Below are 16,579 nucleotides of genomic sequence, written 5' to 3'. Positions count from 1 at the left end.
AAAAGGTCTCCAAGAAATTGCAAAGGAGGACACACACTCCCCCAAAGCCATTTCCAACTTAAAGAAGAGAATAGGTCCTGGTAGGCACAGCAAATGCCCCTATTTCCTCTTCTCACAGCCTTCTGTTCTCATATACTGAAAATTAACTATCTTTTGTCTATTTCCTCCACAGGCAGGGTTTCTATATGTTGTAACATGACAGTTACTTTTCATTCGAATAGGTATTTATCATGATAGTGTGCAAAGAGCATAAGCTTTGGAGCCAGACAGTTCTGCATTTGAATTCATTAACTTACTAGGAAATCGTTAACAAGTCACTTAACTTCTCTGAATGCCAATTTCCACTTCTACAAAAAAGTGGTAATAGAATCTGCCACACAGCCTTCTTATATAAGTTGATACCAACATATATATATAAAGTGAACTGCAAGAAGAATTCAGCAAACTGTTATGAATTAGTTCCTTCTTCCAATGAAAGTGTTTACGAAGAGCAGCCACTAAATTTTACTATCTCACTCAAAAAGAAGGAAGGAAGTTTATCCTGGCCAAAGTGCGTCAGAGCAAAAGCCACAAGATTTGGATTCTGCACCTACCCCTAAAACTAAGGAGCTCAGTCACAAAACCTTCAAAACTCAAAGGGCTCCCAATTCTTCATCTACCAAACAAAAGAGATACAATAAGTTTTTCTCAACACTTTTCACATAACAGCACACACACACACACAGCAATGGTTTCTTCAAGGCTCTGCCAGTCCTTTCAAGTTCCAAGGAGATGACATCTTAACACATCCATACCCATTCCTGGCCTAATGGCATGTCACTACACACCACTGGCAAGCTCTCAACTGGAGGCGCCTAAAGTGTCTCTAGGTCATGATAGTCACAATGGATATTTAGGAGTAGAGAAAATGGTAAAATTAGAGTGGAGGGATGGGAAAAACGCTTCAAGCAATATAGAAGTAAATCTAATGTTTCAATTCTCATCTTGTGGACCGCTGCATGAAATTATCATACAGACAATTCTGAGATCCCACCATGTATCTCCAGGAGGCACTTTCTAAAATGAAATCGAAATAATTATAAGTCATGCAGCACTTTTCATTGAAAAGAAATAGGTTAGCTTGGTAAATCATCATTTATTTTCTCAAGTCTATTTCTGAATTTTCAGAAATTAAGCATATACATAAAGTAACAAATTTTGAAGTATAATAAGAATAGTGGGTCATGAAAATACCTATCATTTTAGAAATAATTCATAGAAATTATCTATCATATCTATTATCTAGTCAACCCAGATAAAATTATTTCCCCATTTTTAAGCATCCAGTGTCAATGAAATAAAGGAGGAGGACAGGGAGATGGGGTATAAAGAAGAGAAAGAGAGAGAGACAGAGAGAAGGGAAAAGAAAGAGAAAACTCTAACAATATATACATTTTTGTTATAGACAGTAAGTATCTTGATTGCTTTTCAAGGAATGCTAGGAAGAATCATGTTTAGTTGATAACGGTTTATGGAAATGTGTTGATTTTATAATTTCAACTTTTATTTGATAAAAGTTTTTAATGTTTCTTGCAACCAAAGTAGACTCTGACAAGGAATAAACTCTTAGGAAGTTTAAAAGATTTATTTTAGGAAGGAGGGATTGGCAGATAAGTAGAGAAGCAAAATGTTTATTTATTTATTTATTTATTTTTAATATTTATTTATTTATTTATTTAGAGAGAGAGAGAGAGAGAGAGCACGCAATGAGCAGGTCAGGCAGAGGGGCAGAGAGACAAATTCTAAGCAGTCTCCACGCTGCCAGTGCAAGAAACTCACAAACTGTGAGATCATGACTGGAGCCCATGACCTGAGCCAAAATCAAGAGTCAAACACTTACCTGACTAAGCCACCTGCGTGCCCCAAGAGAAATGTTCACTGAAGGGAATTACAGTGGCAAAGACTACATACATGATATATGTGTGCTCCAACTTCATCTGTAAAGCATATGGCCTAGAACTGGATAATTGTAAGATTCTTCAGGATTTTTTTTTCCAAATTTCTTTAGAAAACTGCAATGAATGAAAGATGACTTTAAAACTTTGTAAGCAAACTTGAATAAGTTAGAGTTTAAAAAATATCAGACAAAACTAAACTTAGTAAAAAAATCTATTTAATTCAAAAGAGTACTTTATAATAGCAAATGAAGCTGTCATTTTCTATTTTTTATTTTTTAAATAACTTTTTAGTGTTTTTATTTATTTTTGAGAGTCAGAGAGAGAGAGTGAGTGAGAGAGAGGGAGAGACAGTGAGAGAGAGAGAGAGAGCGTGAGTGGGGGAGAGGCAGAGAGAGAGGGAGACACAGAATCCAAACTGTCAGCCCCGACACAGGACTCGAACTTGTGAACCATGAGATCATGACCTGAACAGAAGTCAGACACTCAACCGACTGAGCCCACCTAAGTACCCTGACAGTTGTTATTTCTTAAATTAGTAGTTTTTAAAGTTTAATTTCATAGAAAATATATAGATAGGTAAAAGCAAACTATTTTCTGCCCACAGATTTCAAGAGAAGCCTGATCACTAGCCTCAGAGAACACTCCACATTAGCTACATGGCACTGAGATTCTGGAATACTGCATTTGTCTGACCTAAATTGAAATTCTTTTCCTTTATAATATATGATGACACTAGGAAGTAGACGTGGCTGTTTACTGTAACATCTATTTGCTTTAGGTACAGTGAAAATTTAGTATCAAGGAAAACATATGCCACTAAAAGGCCACCAATGTCAGTTTGTTGAACATCTCGTTTTGCTCCTGTAGCTTTTACGTACTGTTATTGAGAACAACCTGACTATATCTGCCTTTATGCCAATGCTTTGTTCGATAATGCTAAAACAGTCTAGATGTTCACAGAATTGGCCAAACCAGAATACTGATATGCCTCCAGGCTGCAAGACAGGCCCTGGAGGGGCTCGTGATTCCAGACCTGTTGCCACTGGCTGTGTGCAGTGTCGGTCTACTGGCCGACGTTACCTAAGGGTGTCACGAGGAGACACGGAATGTCATCATGTTATGGTGGTGGAACAGGAGTAAATCCTTGGAACACTCAGTAGCCTAAAAGAAATGAGGCAAGATTTTCTCCAAGATATCTTAATGTTGAATTATTTGTTCCCAGAGAGGAACATCATTGCCAATTTTGAAAAATTGAGATACAGCATATATAGAGTAAGCTGCAAGTATATAATACAGTTCAATACATTTTTACATATATGTACACTCATGCGACCCCCCGCACCAGGCCAAGTCCTCAGCTCAGAAGGCTAGCTTGTATTCCTCTCTCCCCAGAGAGTATCCTCCTCACAGTCCCCCAAGATAACAAGTCTTCAAACTTTTGTCATCATATATTAGTTCCACTTGTTTCTTATTCTAATGTAGATCATTTTTATTCAACATTTCATCTGTAACACTCATCCATGCTGCAATATTTCTTCTTCATTATGGTGTGGTAATCCATGATGTAAATATTCCATAATTTATTTACCCGTGTACTCTTGATGGGCAATGGGTTTTTGTTATGTTTTTGTTTTAGTTTCTGTTGCAATTGTTATGAATGAAGCTCCTCTGGACGACCTTATAGAGGTCCTTCGGTGGACATCTGCATTCATTCCTCTTTGATATATAACTAAGAGTAGAAAAGTGGGTCATAGGTTAGGAATACACTAGCAAATAATTGTCTAAAGTGGTTGCACCCATTTACACTCCTATCAGCAATGAAGAAGAATTTCAGTTGCTTCATATCACCATCAAAACTCGGTATTGTTAGTTTCCTTAAGGTTAGCTGTTCTGGTGTATGTTTTTCAATTGCCCGTTTAACAATGATGCACCACTTCGCATATTTGTTAGCCATTTTGACACTGAAATATCTGTTCAAATGTTTAACCCACTCCTAATTATTTGTCTTTTTATTTATTTGTAAGCATTCTTTATGTTCTGTTAATGAGAACTTTGGCAAATATATACAGATGCAATATTACAAAAATCTTTTACCAGCCTGTGGCTTGGCATTTATCCTCTTAATGCTAACACTTAATAAACAGAAGTTTTTAATTATTTATTAATTAAATAATTAAATTTATTTTATTTTATTAGTTATCACTTTTTGGTTAGTGATTATTGTGTCTTAGTTAAGAAATCTTTACCTATTTCAAATTCGTAAGGATATTCTCCATGTTTCATTCTGGAAACTTAAAAGCTTTAATTTGTCATGTTTGTGATCTGTCTCAAATTAATTTCTATGTTTGGTGTGAGGTAGGAGTCAAGGTTTTCAGTTTTCATTTTTCATTGAAATATCCAATTGACTCAGCGCTACATATTGGGAAGACCATTGATTCTCTACTGAAGTGCAGTGACTTCCATATCACATCTTATCAAACCACCATTTCAGTGGGGATATGCCTCTCCAATCTCTAATGTATTCCACATTCTATGTGCCAATATTTACACTTTTTTAAAGTTTATTTATTTTGGGAGAGAGAGAGAAAGAGAGAGAGAGAGAAAGCAGGAGCAGAGGATCTCACAAGACCCATAAAATCATGACCTGAGCAAAAATCAAGAGTCAGATGATTAACCTATTGAGCCACCCAGGGCACCCCTACACTTTTTTAATTATGTTAGGTTTAGCACAAGTTTTGCTATCTGGTAGTGTATATACTCCATTGCTGCTCTTTGTCTTTAATATTGCCTTGGTTTTCTTGGATCCTTCAGTATATTTTTAAAAGCATTAGATGGAAAATCTAGACAGAAGTTTAAATTTCATCTTTGCTACTGTCTAGCTATGACCCTGTGAAAGACATTTAACCTCCCTCTCTCTGCTCCTCATTTGTACAATACGCAGGTCATGGATTAGACAAACCCAAAGACTTTTGCATTTGTGATTTTCTAGCCCAATTCACACAGAAAGGGAAGGCAATTAATGTTCATAAATAAAACACAGGAAACCTCCTTTGGAAGTATGGTTGCTTAAACACAGCCAAAATTTCCCTCCACAAATATTATTCCACATTTATAATAATACATTTGAAAGTCAGTTGAGAAACCACATATTTAATATAATATCAAAGAATTTACAAATTCATTAAGTTCCTAACTTGACCTTTTAAGAATGACACTGCAAAATGCACAGCTTCTATTGCAAATAAAATTTGGATGTTCCTAGAAATATCAGCTCACATATTGCTCTCCATTACTAGGACAAGAATTTAAGTCTGCTCTGACTGGTCCTCCCTCCCACTCTGGACACGATCTTTAATCTCAAACCATCCCTCATATTATCAGGCCAGCACCACCGTGTCACACTGTTTTATTCTTGAGCATTTATCTATGGCAGTGTCCACACCTACAATGTTCAGCTCTCTTTTCACCAGTTCACATCTATTAGTTTCCTTACAAGTCACTGCCTGCTTGTCTTCCTTGAGTAACCCTATTTCACACTTCTTACCTTTCCAGTTTGTACTCATCCACTTGTACCACATTTCGTATTTTATCTATATACACAGCTTGCATTCAACATTTTGTCCTCATCTCCCTAATTTGATTCTAAGCTGATTTTATTTTGATTTGTTGGATGAGGAGCATTGTGTCTAGTGTTATGCAATCATGTCCAGGTCATTGGGAAGAATTGTTGGAAAGGTTGTGAGTGCTTCCTCTCTGCCAGTCATATGTGTGACCTCATTTCACAGTGGCCTAGTGAGGTAGTCAGTATCCCTCTCATTTTATAATTGAGGAAATGTTTGTAACAATCTGGTAACACTCTCAGTGTCACCTATAGTGTCTGAGTCTCTTCTTCCATCAGGATGATGGGAGTGGAAACTAATTGGATTAGTGGTACAGCTGGCAATTAAGGGGTAAGGGAAAGGTCCTAAATGGCACAGACTAGAAACAAGGTGTTCTTACCAGAGACAAAGACACTGGGGCTGGAGAAAAGACTTAAGAAAGAAGGGATCAAATCCGGTCAAAGTCTGCGCTAAGAGATCCCAAGATGGATGCCAAATCCAGAAGAGCAGAGTTTGAAATAGAGAGGTAAGATAGAGCTGGTTTGGAAAAAAAAGTCTGGTTTGAAACACAGGGACAGGACTGAAAGAAGGAGGTGGTGCCGTAGCAGAAAAGAGCGCAGGTAATTAATACGCATTTCCTAAACAAATAAATAAATAAATGCCTTACAAGGAATAAATACATCAAAAACTTATTTGGAGTTTTGAAACCAGAAAAATGGTAAACTGTGAGTACCAATTTACAGAATTATTGAAGTCAGGAGAAAATAAAAGCTTGTGTTTTGTAGTCAAGATAGATTTTAGATGTTGGACATCCCAGCAGGGAATGTCCAATATGCAAATAAAAATGTGTAGAGCTCAGGGGAGTAGAGATGAGAGTTTGTGGTTCACAGCCTACAAAATGCTTTATATGCTTCACCTTTTTCTCAAACAAACAAAAAAACTAAGCACATTGGAAACTAAAATTAGATTTAAGAGACATTAAATGACTTTCCCAAAGTGACACAGCTAATAGGTAGATGATCCAGAATATAAACACAAGATTCTAATCATAAAGTTCAGTGCTCATTTTACTACATCATACCACCACCACCCCCAGATAAGAATGAATAAACCATCCAAAATAGAGGATTTCAGATAATATTATTCCCTTCAGGCCACATATATGATAATGTCTCATGCTAATGTGCAAAACTTCAGGTAACAAAGAACTGAAATTTATCAGACACAGCTAGCTGACCTCCCCCTTGGTTAAAGATACTTTTTTCGCTCATTCCAAGAGTTGCTTGCTTGCTGCAATTGGCCAGCTGGTATGGACATAGCTGACAGCATCACCTGCCTGCCAAAAAAATACATGTGCTGAAGGCTGTTAAGTGGATTAAAATTTTGTGCCACAAAGTAATGCTCAAAGCATAGTCAAAAATTTCACCTCAGCTGAAGAGTTTCCTAAAAACTCAAAAACAGAAAGAACACACTTACAAAGCTTCATGAGCTAGACGATGTAAAAGAAATTACACAATATACAAGCAAAGAAAGCAAATACCTGAAAATTTGCCAGGGAGATGGAAGCGAGAGTTGAGAATAAAAAATCTGAGCACCACTGATTTTCTAGAACAGTTGAGCGTTAAAAGAAAAAAGTAAAATAAACTAAATTATGTATTAGTTATCTATTATTGCAGCAGAGCTGGCACCTTATTTCTTCTGCATTCTATCTGCTGAAAGAGTCAAAATGCAAGCCCAGATTCAAGGTGTGTGGAGACAGATGCCTCCTTTTAATGGAATAAGCTACAAAGTCACATCACCATGGACGTGGACACAAGTGGAAAGGACAATTACAACCATTTTGTGACTGGTTCATCATGACCAGTAACTAGATATTTGATTTTAGGCAGTTCACCTCACCTCGTTTGGCCTGTTTCCTTATCTCTAAAATAAGGATGAGGACCAGATGGTCCCTAGGACTCCTCACCGTTCTCTAATTCTAATGCAATGGTTTCCAAAACTGCCTTTAAGGCAAACTGGAAGGTTTTTAGGTAACTCAAAGAAAAAGAAAATCTACCTGTAAAGTGGCATGTAGTTGCTTAGTTAAACTCACTTATAAATATGTAGTCACTTATTAAAATGCAAAAGTGCCACATAGAATATAGAACTGACAGAGAATGTCTATAATCAAACATCATTATAGTATTGCATGTTGGAAATAGTTAAAGATTGCTAATATAAGTCATCCAGTATGATTACAAATGCTCTATGCTGGAAATTGAACTGTCCACTTCATGTCCTAAATGACCCAATTTGACACTGGCTCATCACCAATATTCTACCGTGTAGATGTGTCTTCATCAATAATTCAGGGTGTGAAAGTGCCTAATGTTAAAATTACTTGGATTAACTGTTAACATAGTTTGAATTAAGCTGTTAATCTCCTCACCTTCAATTTTACTTGGATCATACAGATTCAACCAATTTTATCAAGCCCAAACTTTAGCCAGTAAAAGAAGGAAGTCAGTCAACCAGCCAACTAGTCAACTATGCTTCCTGTTTTATTATGCAGAAAAGTAGCATACTCTTATTAGAAACCTCAATTACAAGAGAAGACAAAATGCTTTACTTTTCTTAGACTGGTGGGAAACCATGGCTAAAATAGAAAGTGTCATTACCCAGAAATAAAAGCTAGCCTTCTTTGAAAGCTAAAAAAAAAGTTTTAATATTTTCCATTGGTGTAACTTATGTATATTTGCATGCTGTTTTTCTATAGGATACATGGTTGAAATGTCAAACTAGTAGAATCTGGAGATTACTTTAATTAAATCTTGTCTTACTTAACTTAAAGCAGGCTAAAGAAGTTAACCCTAACCAACCTCATCAGTAAGAAAGAACATGTCTGTATTCAGCTCATATTGTACCTTAGGAAGTTCTACTGTCAGACAAGAATGAGGAAATGCTCAGATCTAAATGGAGCTGTTGGTGTAAGGAGGCCATTTCCTTGATATCTGCAAGTTCATCATCTTATTTCACAGGCGCCAGACAGCTTTCTCTTGAACTTCAGGAAATTAGACACCAAAAATATCTGAAAAACTAAAATCAACTAAGCCTGTACATAACAGACAGAGGTCAGGCAGAGCTATATTTAGGATTAATATGGAGAGCTCTGGGTTGGTTGGTTGGTTTTTGCAGGAGTGGATGTTAGGATGATGAATGTACACATGTTAGGCAGAATGTAGAGAAGTCAGTAAAGTTAGGGTAAAGTAACAACCTGCTACATTAAAATCTAGAGCATCCATTGACATTTCGCTGTTGGAGTGATGAAAAGTAATCTACATACATGATGTAGTTTCATATTTACAAAATATAGAAAATTTAGATGACACAATTTCGATGACATTAGCAAATGGAAATTACAAAACAACAACAAAAAAAGCATTTTAGAAAGTAAACTCATTTTATTTGCATTCTTCTTTCCATTGCTTCCAAAAATGTTTAAAAATCATTAGCATCATAAACTTTACAGTCCCATTTCCCAAATTGGCTCCCTTCTTTCCCCAATCCTAGTCTTTGTTATATTCCCCTTCTGTTTCTTTGGCGCACAACTAAAGACCCGGGGTTGCATCTGCAAAAGTGCTCTGACTTTCTTCATGAATGTTCTCAGGAATCCCTATCCAAATGATCAGAAGGAGGAATTCTGAACATGACATTTCTCTTAGGCCAGTTCCTAACTTCCTTCATTCTTTCATGTATCTGGCATATGAACAATTGCTCTTTAACTTGACAGTGTGAGGTTAAACTCCTTGCTCTGTTTATGCTTTCATCCCCACTGCACCATCTCTTCCAGAACAAAGACCCTATGTTACTAGCTGATGTATTTTCAGCCTTTTTGCCTATACTTGATCCATCACTATAGTCTGCACAGCAGCTCAAGCCATCCTGTCTTTAAAAACACCCTCTATGACCCAAAGCCTCCTTCCATTAACCATCACTCTCTCTCTCTCCTTCATCTCACAGCCAAGTTCTTCCAAAAACTAGTTTATAATCATTTGGTCATACCATTTATTTTTTAATCTGCTCCAATAGGAGTTCTGACCTCATGATTTTGGATGGAAAGTGATTTTCAGAAGGTCATTATGATTCCAAAATTTCCCAATTCAATAGGATCATTGATTGTGATATCAACTCTGCAGGTCTTGGCACAGTTGATTACTCCTTCCCTCCTGAAAGGACTAACCCCTTCTCCTGGTCTATTACTCCTTAGACCATTCTCTCTCAGTGTTTTCTCAGACCTCAGTTCTCCCTGAACATCTGTAGTCATCACATCCCTGCAGTACCTCCACATCTCTCTCCACCTTCCAACCCCACAGTGCCTTAGTTCAGTCTTTACCATCTTTCCTCAGACTCTAGCAAATTCTCTCCTCATTGGTCTTGCCTGCCTCTACTCTCTCTCACTGCTTCATTTATCTCATTCCTGTCAGTGTGATATCTTAAATTTTCTTTTATATAAAACATGTGAACCCCAGATGTAGTTTATATACACAATGGATACTACAGGGCAATGGAAAGAATGAAATCTGGCCATTCATACAACGTGGATGGACCTTGAGTTGTGTCATGCTAAGTGAAATAAGTCAGGCAGAGAAGGACAGATACCATATGTTTTCACTCATATGTCTAACAGGAGAAACTTAACAGAGGACCATGGGGAGGGGGAAGGGGGGAAAAGAGTAAGGGAAAGGATGGAGGCAAATTATGAGAGACTCTTGAATACTGAAAACAAACTGAGGGCTGAAGGGGGAGGGGGAGGGAGGAAGGGGGGTGATGGTCATGGAGGAGGGCAGCTGTGGGGAAGAGCACTGGATGTTATATGGAAACCAACTTGACAATAAACTATAAAAAAATAAATAAATAAAACATCTGAACCCCTTCCTAGCACTCCTTATCATTTTGTGTTAGCTGTAATTTCTCCAGAAGCAGATCTTGACCTATAGGTTGATGTGCTGATAGTTTATTTGGGAGTACAAAGAATAAGTAAGGGAATGAGGGACTGATAGAGAGACAAGAAGACAGGGGGACTAAAGTTGAATCCTGCTGGAATAGTTGCAAAAATCTATGTCTCAGAGTCATTCCGCTGTAGAGGGGAGTTTGGTGGTGTGCATACATATCAACTTCATTCAGTCTGCCCTGGAATGGGGATTTCACTTCCCTTGGCACCTTTGGCCTGCCAGGAGTGGCCAAAGTGACCTTTCACAGATCAAGTAAAAACCCCACAGCTTGAAGTCTGCACTAGAACAGAGTTAGCTGGTTAAGGTACAAGGGGGATGAGTGAGGCTCTAGCAGCATCTGCTACAAAGGGCTTAGATGTCATTTACTTGCTCTACAGCATATCTGCTTAACCTGCCTCTTGTGTCACCCTGCCTCTCCTTCTTGCACACGACACTCACAACCATCAGGAGAAACTTTGATCTTGTGTAATGCATTGCTCTGGTCTATGCTTCTCTAGAATGCACTTCTTTCTTTGCTTATTGACACCCGACAGTTTAACAATCATCTCAGTTGTTATCTCTTCATTAATCTGGTCCTGACACTCTCACAGGTACCACCCAATGCTTCCCTTGAATCCCCACTGTGAACAGTACACGTATCAGTCCTACAACTTTGAACACTTCTCTGTAGGTTGTTTGTCTACAGTACTAAATAAGTTGAACTAGAGCAGTAAACCCAGGTCACAAAACTACAAATACGATGATTTATTTTAGGTAAATAACTGTTTGTAATGAAGTTGCCTACTACGCAGATTTACCATGTTAAACAAAAATAATTCCTGAAGATATAAGAAAAATTCAACGATATTAAAGTTAAGCAGTAGGCTTAAACATTGTGAGAAGACTTCTGTTCTGAGAGTTAAAACATTTCATAAAATTCCTAGTTCTATCTTGCCTTTTGGAAACACTCACTTTTATGAAATAATAAAATTGCAGCAATAGAAAATATTGAGATAACTGGCCAGCTTCCATCCCCACCCCGACACACCTACACTACCCAGACCAAAATGGTAACACAACCCAAAAGGAATTCATGACCCTGGGCAGCGTCACCTGACTGGGGTTGGCAATATTTCTTAGTTAGATGATGGCAGCAGTCTGGATCCGTCAGATCAGAGATGGATATGAGGCATCCTGGTAAAATGTATAAGAACACAGGTCATGAAAAAACTGAATGTTGCAATTGCAAGGAGCATTTGGATCATATTAAGGAGTCATCTTTGGGAGGTTTGTCAGCTTATTACTGTCAGAGCAAATAGATCAACATGACCTCTTGAAGCCAAAATCCAAATCATCAATTTGCAGAAATCTGGGCAAAAAGTAGAAACATTCTTCCAATGAATTACCTTATTTGTGTGTTGGGAGGGCATATCTTGATCTAATCTGTAGATTCTGAGATCTTTTGAGGTGTAATAGAAAGAACATAAAACTTGTGTGAAGACCTAGGCACCTGCTTACCTGAATCTCCTTTCAGTAAACAGCAGAATACCTGCAATTTTAAGAACTGGCCAAGGATCTTAACTTCTTAGTCGTCTTTTATCAGCCTTCTGTCTCAACTCCAACCAAATATTGAGTAAGGAGAATACGGATACTGAATAGAGAAATGTTAAAGCAGTGCTATGCAACACTTACTGGAAATTAGAAGAACTTGGGAAACTTTTAAAGCCTGGAGATACCTGGCATCATCCAAGACTAAGTAACACAGATGTGGATGGAAGGAAGGAAGAATGGATGGAAGGAAGGAAGGATAGGAAGAAAGGAAAGAAGGATGAGATCCATTCCTTAAATTTAACAAGGGCAGAAATCTAAAATACAAAAGGGTAAAATTCTGAAGTGAAACTCTGAGCTTCTGACCTACCTAAAACCTCAGTCTGGGCTACACTGAAATGACTTCTTGTGGAGCTTTAAAGTCAATTAATTCTACACCTCTTCTTTTCTGGGCCACTTCACTCTCCACTATCCCCAATTAATTAATACTTTCTAACAATGCTACATTCATAATAGGCCTCAAATCCGAGGCCACGATCACGTCTGTTCAATGTCAATGACCAGAGTTATAGTGTATGCCTCCACAATTATTCACCAGATTCTCTGCACCCTTCTTGTAATTGAGTGTCTGTACTCCAGGTATCCTGTGTACACCACTCTCTACCACACCAGCAAACTCCCTCCTCTGCTGAGAGATCTGGACATACCTCTCTCCAACTTAAGTCCATGCTTCTCCTTCATCTAAAGTACTGGATTTTAATCTGGAGACTTGAAAGTTTTCTGAAATCTGTATGAATTTGTTTTTCTGTGTGAATGTTCACTTTTTCTTAGCAAAGTTGCTCTGTTTTCTTTAAATTCTGAAACAGGCCTGAAATACAATCAAGGTTAATATTTTCAGGGCAAAGCCACAGACCTTAGTGTGAAGTCCAAGACCCCTTATGACCTAGCCTCAAAAGCCTCTGCCATCGCAGTGTTGTCCTGCACACTTTATTCCTGATGCACAGAAGATACCTTTTAATTTCATGAATGCACCAACTCTCTGACTCTTTCATGTTTTGCATATCCCACTTCTCCTTCTGGAGTGCTCTGGCCTCTCCAACAACACTCATTACCTAATTTCAACTTCCTTTCCAAAACTTGACTTAGAGGTCCCTTTTTTGTGTGAAGCCCTCCCTGTCTCCACCTTGCTAGCATGCAGTTGATAACTTTCTTTTAGGTTGTCATGGTACCTGGGTCGCTCTATCATGCACTTATCAAATAATACCCTAGGTATCCATCTATACAGCTGTCCCACTGTGAAGGGTGAGCTTCCAGAACACAGAGGCTGTTCTTTTATTTGTGTTGGTAATCTTATTGTCCAGAGGTGCCTAGCATAAGTGGTACTCAGTCAAAGTTTGAAGAATGAAAAACATAAAGGCTGCTGAGTAAGAAGATGGAGAACTCAAATGGAGACAGAAAGCTTTAAGGCCATGTTCCAATCAAGAGAAATTGTACCCCGGGCAATAAGTAATTAATAGCAGGCATTTGGCAGACTATGTTCCTGGGAGTGAACCCCATTAGAAATATGAATGATAGAAAGTTTGTACTAAAAGTTCCTTCTGTACAATTACATAAGCAGAGGCCAAGCATTGCCCTGCTTTTAGCAAAAGGAACCTGAAATAAGGAAGTAATATCTTAGGGTGAAATCTCATGTTACCCAAGAAGTTTGGCAGAATTTGAGCAGTAGGAAAAAAATTAACAATTGAACCCAACCCTGAGCAGAATTCTTTCCTAAGTTCTAGTTGGCTAAATAGGGCCATTTGTTTCCAAGACAAGACTAGAAATTAATATTAAAAATAATGATCAGTTTATTGTGAATAATTGTGCTGGGTTTTATTATATCTTAAGTTGAAGATACAATAGTTCCATAGTTATTCTTAATGAATCACTGTGTTGGTTTCTAAAATCTCCAGTTTAAATTCTTGTTTATTTTTGAGAGAGAGAGTCAGGACGGGGCAGAGACAGAGAAAGAGAGAGAAAATCCCTAGCAGGCTCACACTGTCAGCACAGAGATTGACATAGGGCTCAAACTCACAAACCATGAGATCATGACCTGAGCTGAAATCAGGAGTTGGACGCTTAACAGCAGAGCCACCCAGAAGCCCCAGTAAAATCTCCAGTTTAAAGGAAATCTGACGATCACAATCAAGATTCTACGTATAAAAGTAAGGGAAACTAGGTAAGCAACAGGCCTTAGTGATTGCTTCTATAACAAGAGATATCCCTGCAACATGTTACGTTTGTACTCTCTTAGGGTATCCTTTAAATCTCTTAAAATGAATTTAAGAAAATAAGATAATGCATAATGATCTAAATAATAGAGAGAAGGTAAGGCACTAGGCTGCAGGTGGGATGCTGTTTCTGTTGAGCTGGGGAAGACTTTTAGGAGCTAGAAGAACGGCAGGAGAGGCCTTCTTTGTGAGGACTGCTCTGAGGAGAAGTGACATGGGAAGACGTGGGAAATGTTTAAGAAATGTTGTAACTCCTATTTCAGGATTCTGAATGTCCTCACCTTTTGGTTTTTCTGTGAGGGGTTGCTATACATATTTAAAATGCTTTGTAAATAGTCCTGATACGGGACTAATGTCTCTTTAAAAGCCACACCTGACAGTTGGACTGTTGGCAGGTTAACATTTATGATTTTAGATGTTTTCTAAATTACTGTATCTTTCTGATACACCAAATTTAGGCAGCCTTTGACAAATAACATAGTTGGCTTGCCCAAATTCCATTCCATTCCTTGTTCTCTGACCTTCTGTCTAAGCTGGGAGAATAATGATTGAAAGCACAGGCTGTAGACTCAGACTTGTTTGCTAGGAGGGAGACCATAGACAGGTTATGAGTCTTAGATTCCTGATCTGCCTAATGGGATCATAATAGCTCCTTGCAGTCTTGTTATGAGGATTAATAGAGTTACTATTAAAGTCAAGCTCTTAGATTAGTTCCTAGGACATTAAGAGTTCTCTGTGTGTTTGCTAAATAAACCAACTTAGGGAAGGTAAAGCGAGGCATTGAATAAACCTCACCTTCTCAGTGAATAAAGAAACATTTATGGAATGCCCACCATATTCTTTAAACACATCTGCTCATCCGCTCCGTAATGTCAACAATGACACTGGGGAAAAAGTTATCATGGCTCTCTCCACCCCAAAGTGGGGAACATAAATCACAAAGAAACCAGGGAATATGTTCATATCTCACACACCAAATCGCAGGTGGAGTTAACTTACTTCAACCCTGTGCTCTGACTCCTCACTAGCTGCTCCTCACTAGGACCCTGCTCAGATCTCTGCTCCAAAATTCATAAGCAATATATCTGTGACTCCTCTTCATGCAGTGTCTCCTCCTGCCAAACGAAGACCTCCACCCCCATCTTAAAGTGCAACGTACAGACAACTCAATGAATCATAGAAAGAGGACTGGAAAACATATCAGAGCTCCTACCCTTCATTTATTTTCAGGTAAGGACACTCAAAGAGAGTTCAAGGAACTTGGTCAAAGCCATATAATTTATTTATATCAGAGGCACAGTGCAGACCCATTTCTCTTGACTACCATCTTAGCACTCTCATTATATCTATATCATTTAAGCAATTTTGACAGGAGAGCAAAGGAAGGGCCAGGAGGTCAGGGGAGCCTTGATGAAACATCAGGGGGATGCCAGAGACAGAGAAAGAATACAGAGCCCCAAAGACACAACTTTGCCCACCAGTTCTGCCAAAACATCTTAGACTGGCTTAGACAACCTGTCAAAACTTTCTGACTGTAATAGTTAGAACCTTTTAAATAATTTACTCAGATTAACTTAATTGATAAGAAAATCAATTTCCACTTAAAGTAGCTAAAACTAACCTACTTAAAAACTCAGTTCTCAAGTGGTACAGTTTGAATTCTATAGGGGTACAAAACAGTGTTCACTTTCTTTGGTGTTATAATTTGCCTTTGGGCAAAGTGGGTCTGACTTATTGACTCTTATATTTCAGCATCTGGTACAGCACACAGCACTCAATGAATATTTCTGTTTACTATTTTAGCATGCAGAGTGGACCTCAAAGTTCCCTGAACCAGAGCCTCACTTACAATAGCCTGTTAAGAAGGTGGATTCACTAAATACAACCCCCAGAAGAGTTAACCCAGCAGGCCTATGGGGCATGGTTAACAATCTCCTCTGAAATCTGAGGGAGCCAGTTTTACATAATGTGCAAATTAAAAATACAAATAATAGCTTGGATCAATGTATCATCTTTCTTTATTATTTAATCCAAACTTTCCTCCCCAGGCATACCTCACAAAGTGAGTACCTCATAAGTGCTCTCTAATTCACATGCCACAGAGATCCCATATATGTATATGTAGATAGTGTATACATATATATGTTTATCATGGCTAGAATTGTAATAAAACTTCAAAATAGTATTCTCATTGGGTCATCTTAATTCTTTCTTTCAATTATTGTTTGTTTTGTTTTTGCTATTGAGATCTGATA

General features: G+C 38.0%; 1 long non-coding RNA gene across 1 annotated transcript in view; it reads left to right on the top strand.

Annotated features, from left to right (window-relative positions):
• The window catches only part of LOC115291617, a 38,033-nt gene extending 21,669 nt beyond the window's left edge, over positions 1-16,364 (top strand). Inside the window, exons 2-3 of the long non-coding RNA XR_003908588.1 lie at positions 15,431-15,554; positions 16,128-16,364. This is a non-coding gene — a long non-coding RNA (uncharacterized LOC115291617). The remainder of the gene's footprint in view (positions 1-15,430; positions 15,555-16,127) is intronic.
• The last annotated feature ends 215 nt before the right edge of the window (positions 16,365-16,579 follow it).

This window comes from Suricata suricatta, chromosome 5, assembly GCF_006229205.1.
Source record: "Suricata suricatta isolate VVHF042 chromosome 5, meerkat_22Aug2017_6uvM2_HiC, whole genome shotgun sequence".
NCBI lineage: Eukaryota > Metazoa > Chordata > Mammalia > Carnivora > Herpestidae > Suricata > Suricata suricatta.
This window is presented reverse-complemented; position numbering and strand designations above follow the sequence as displayed.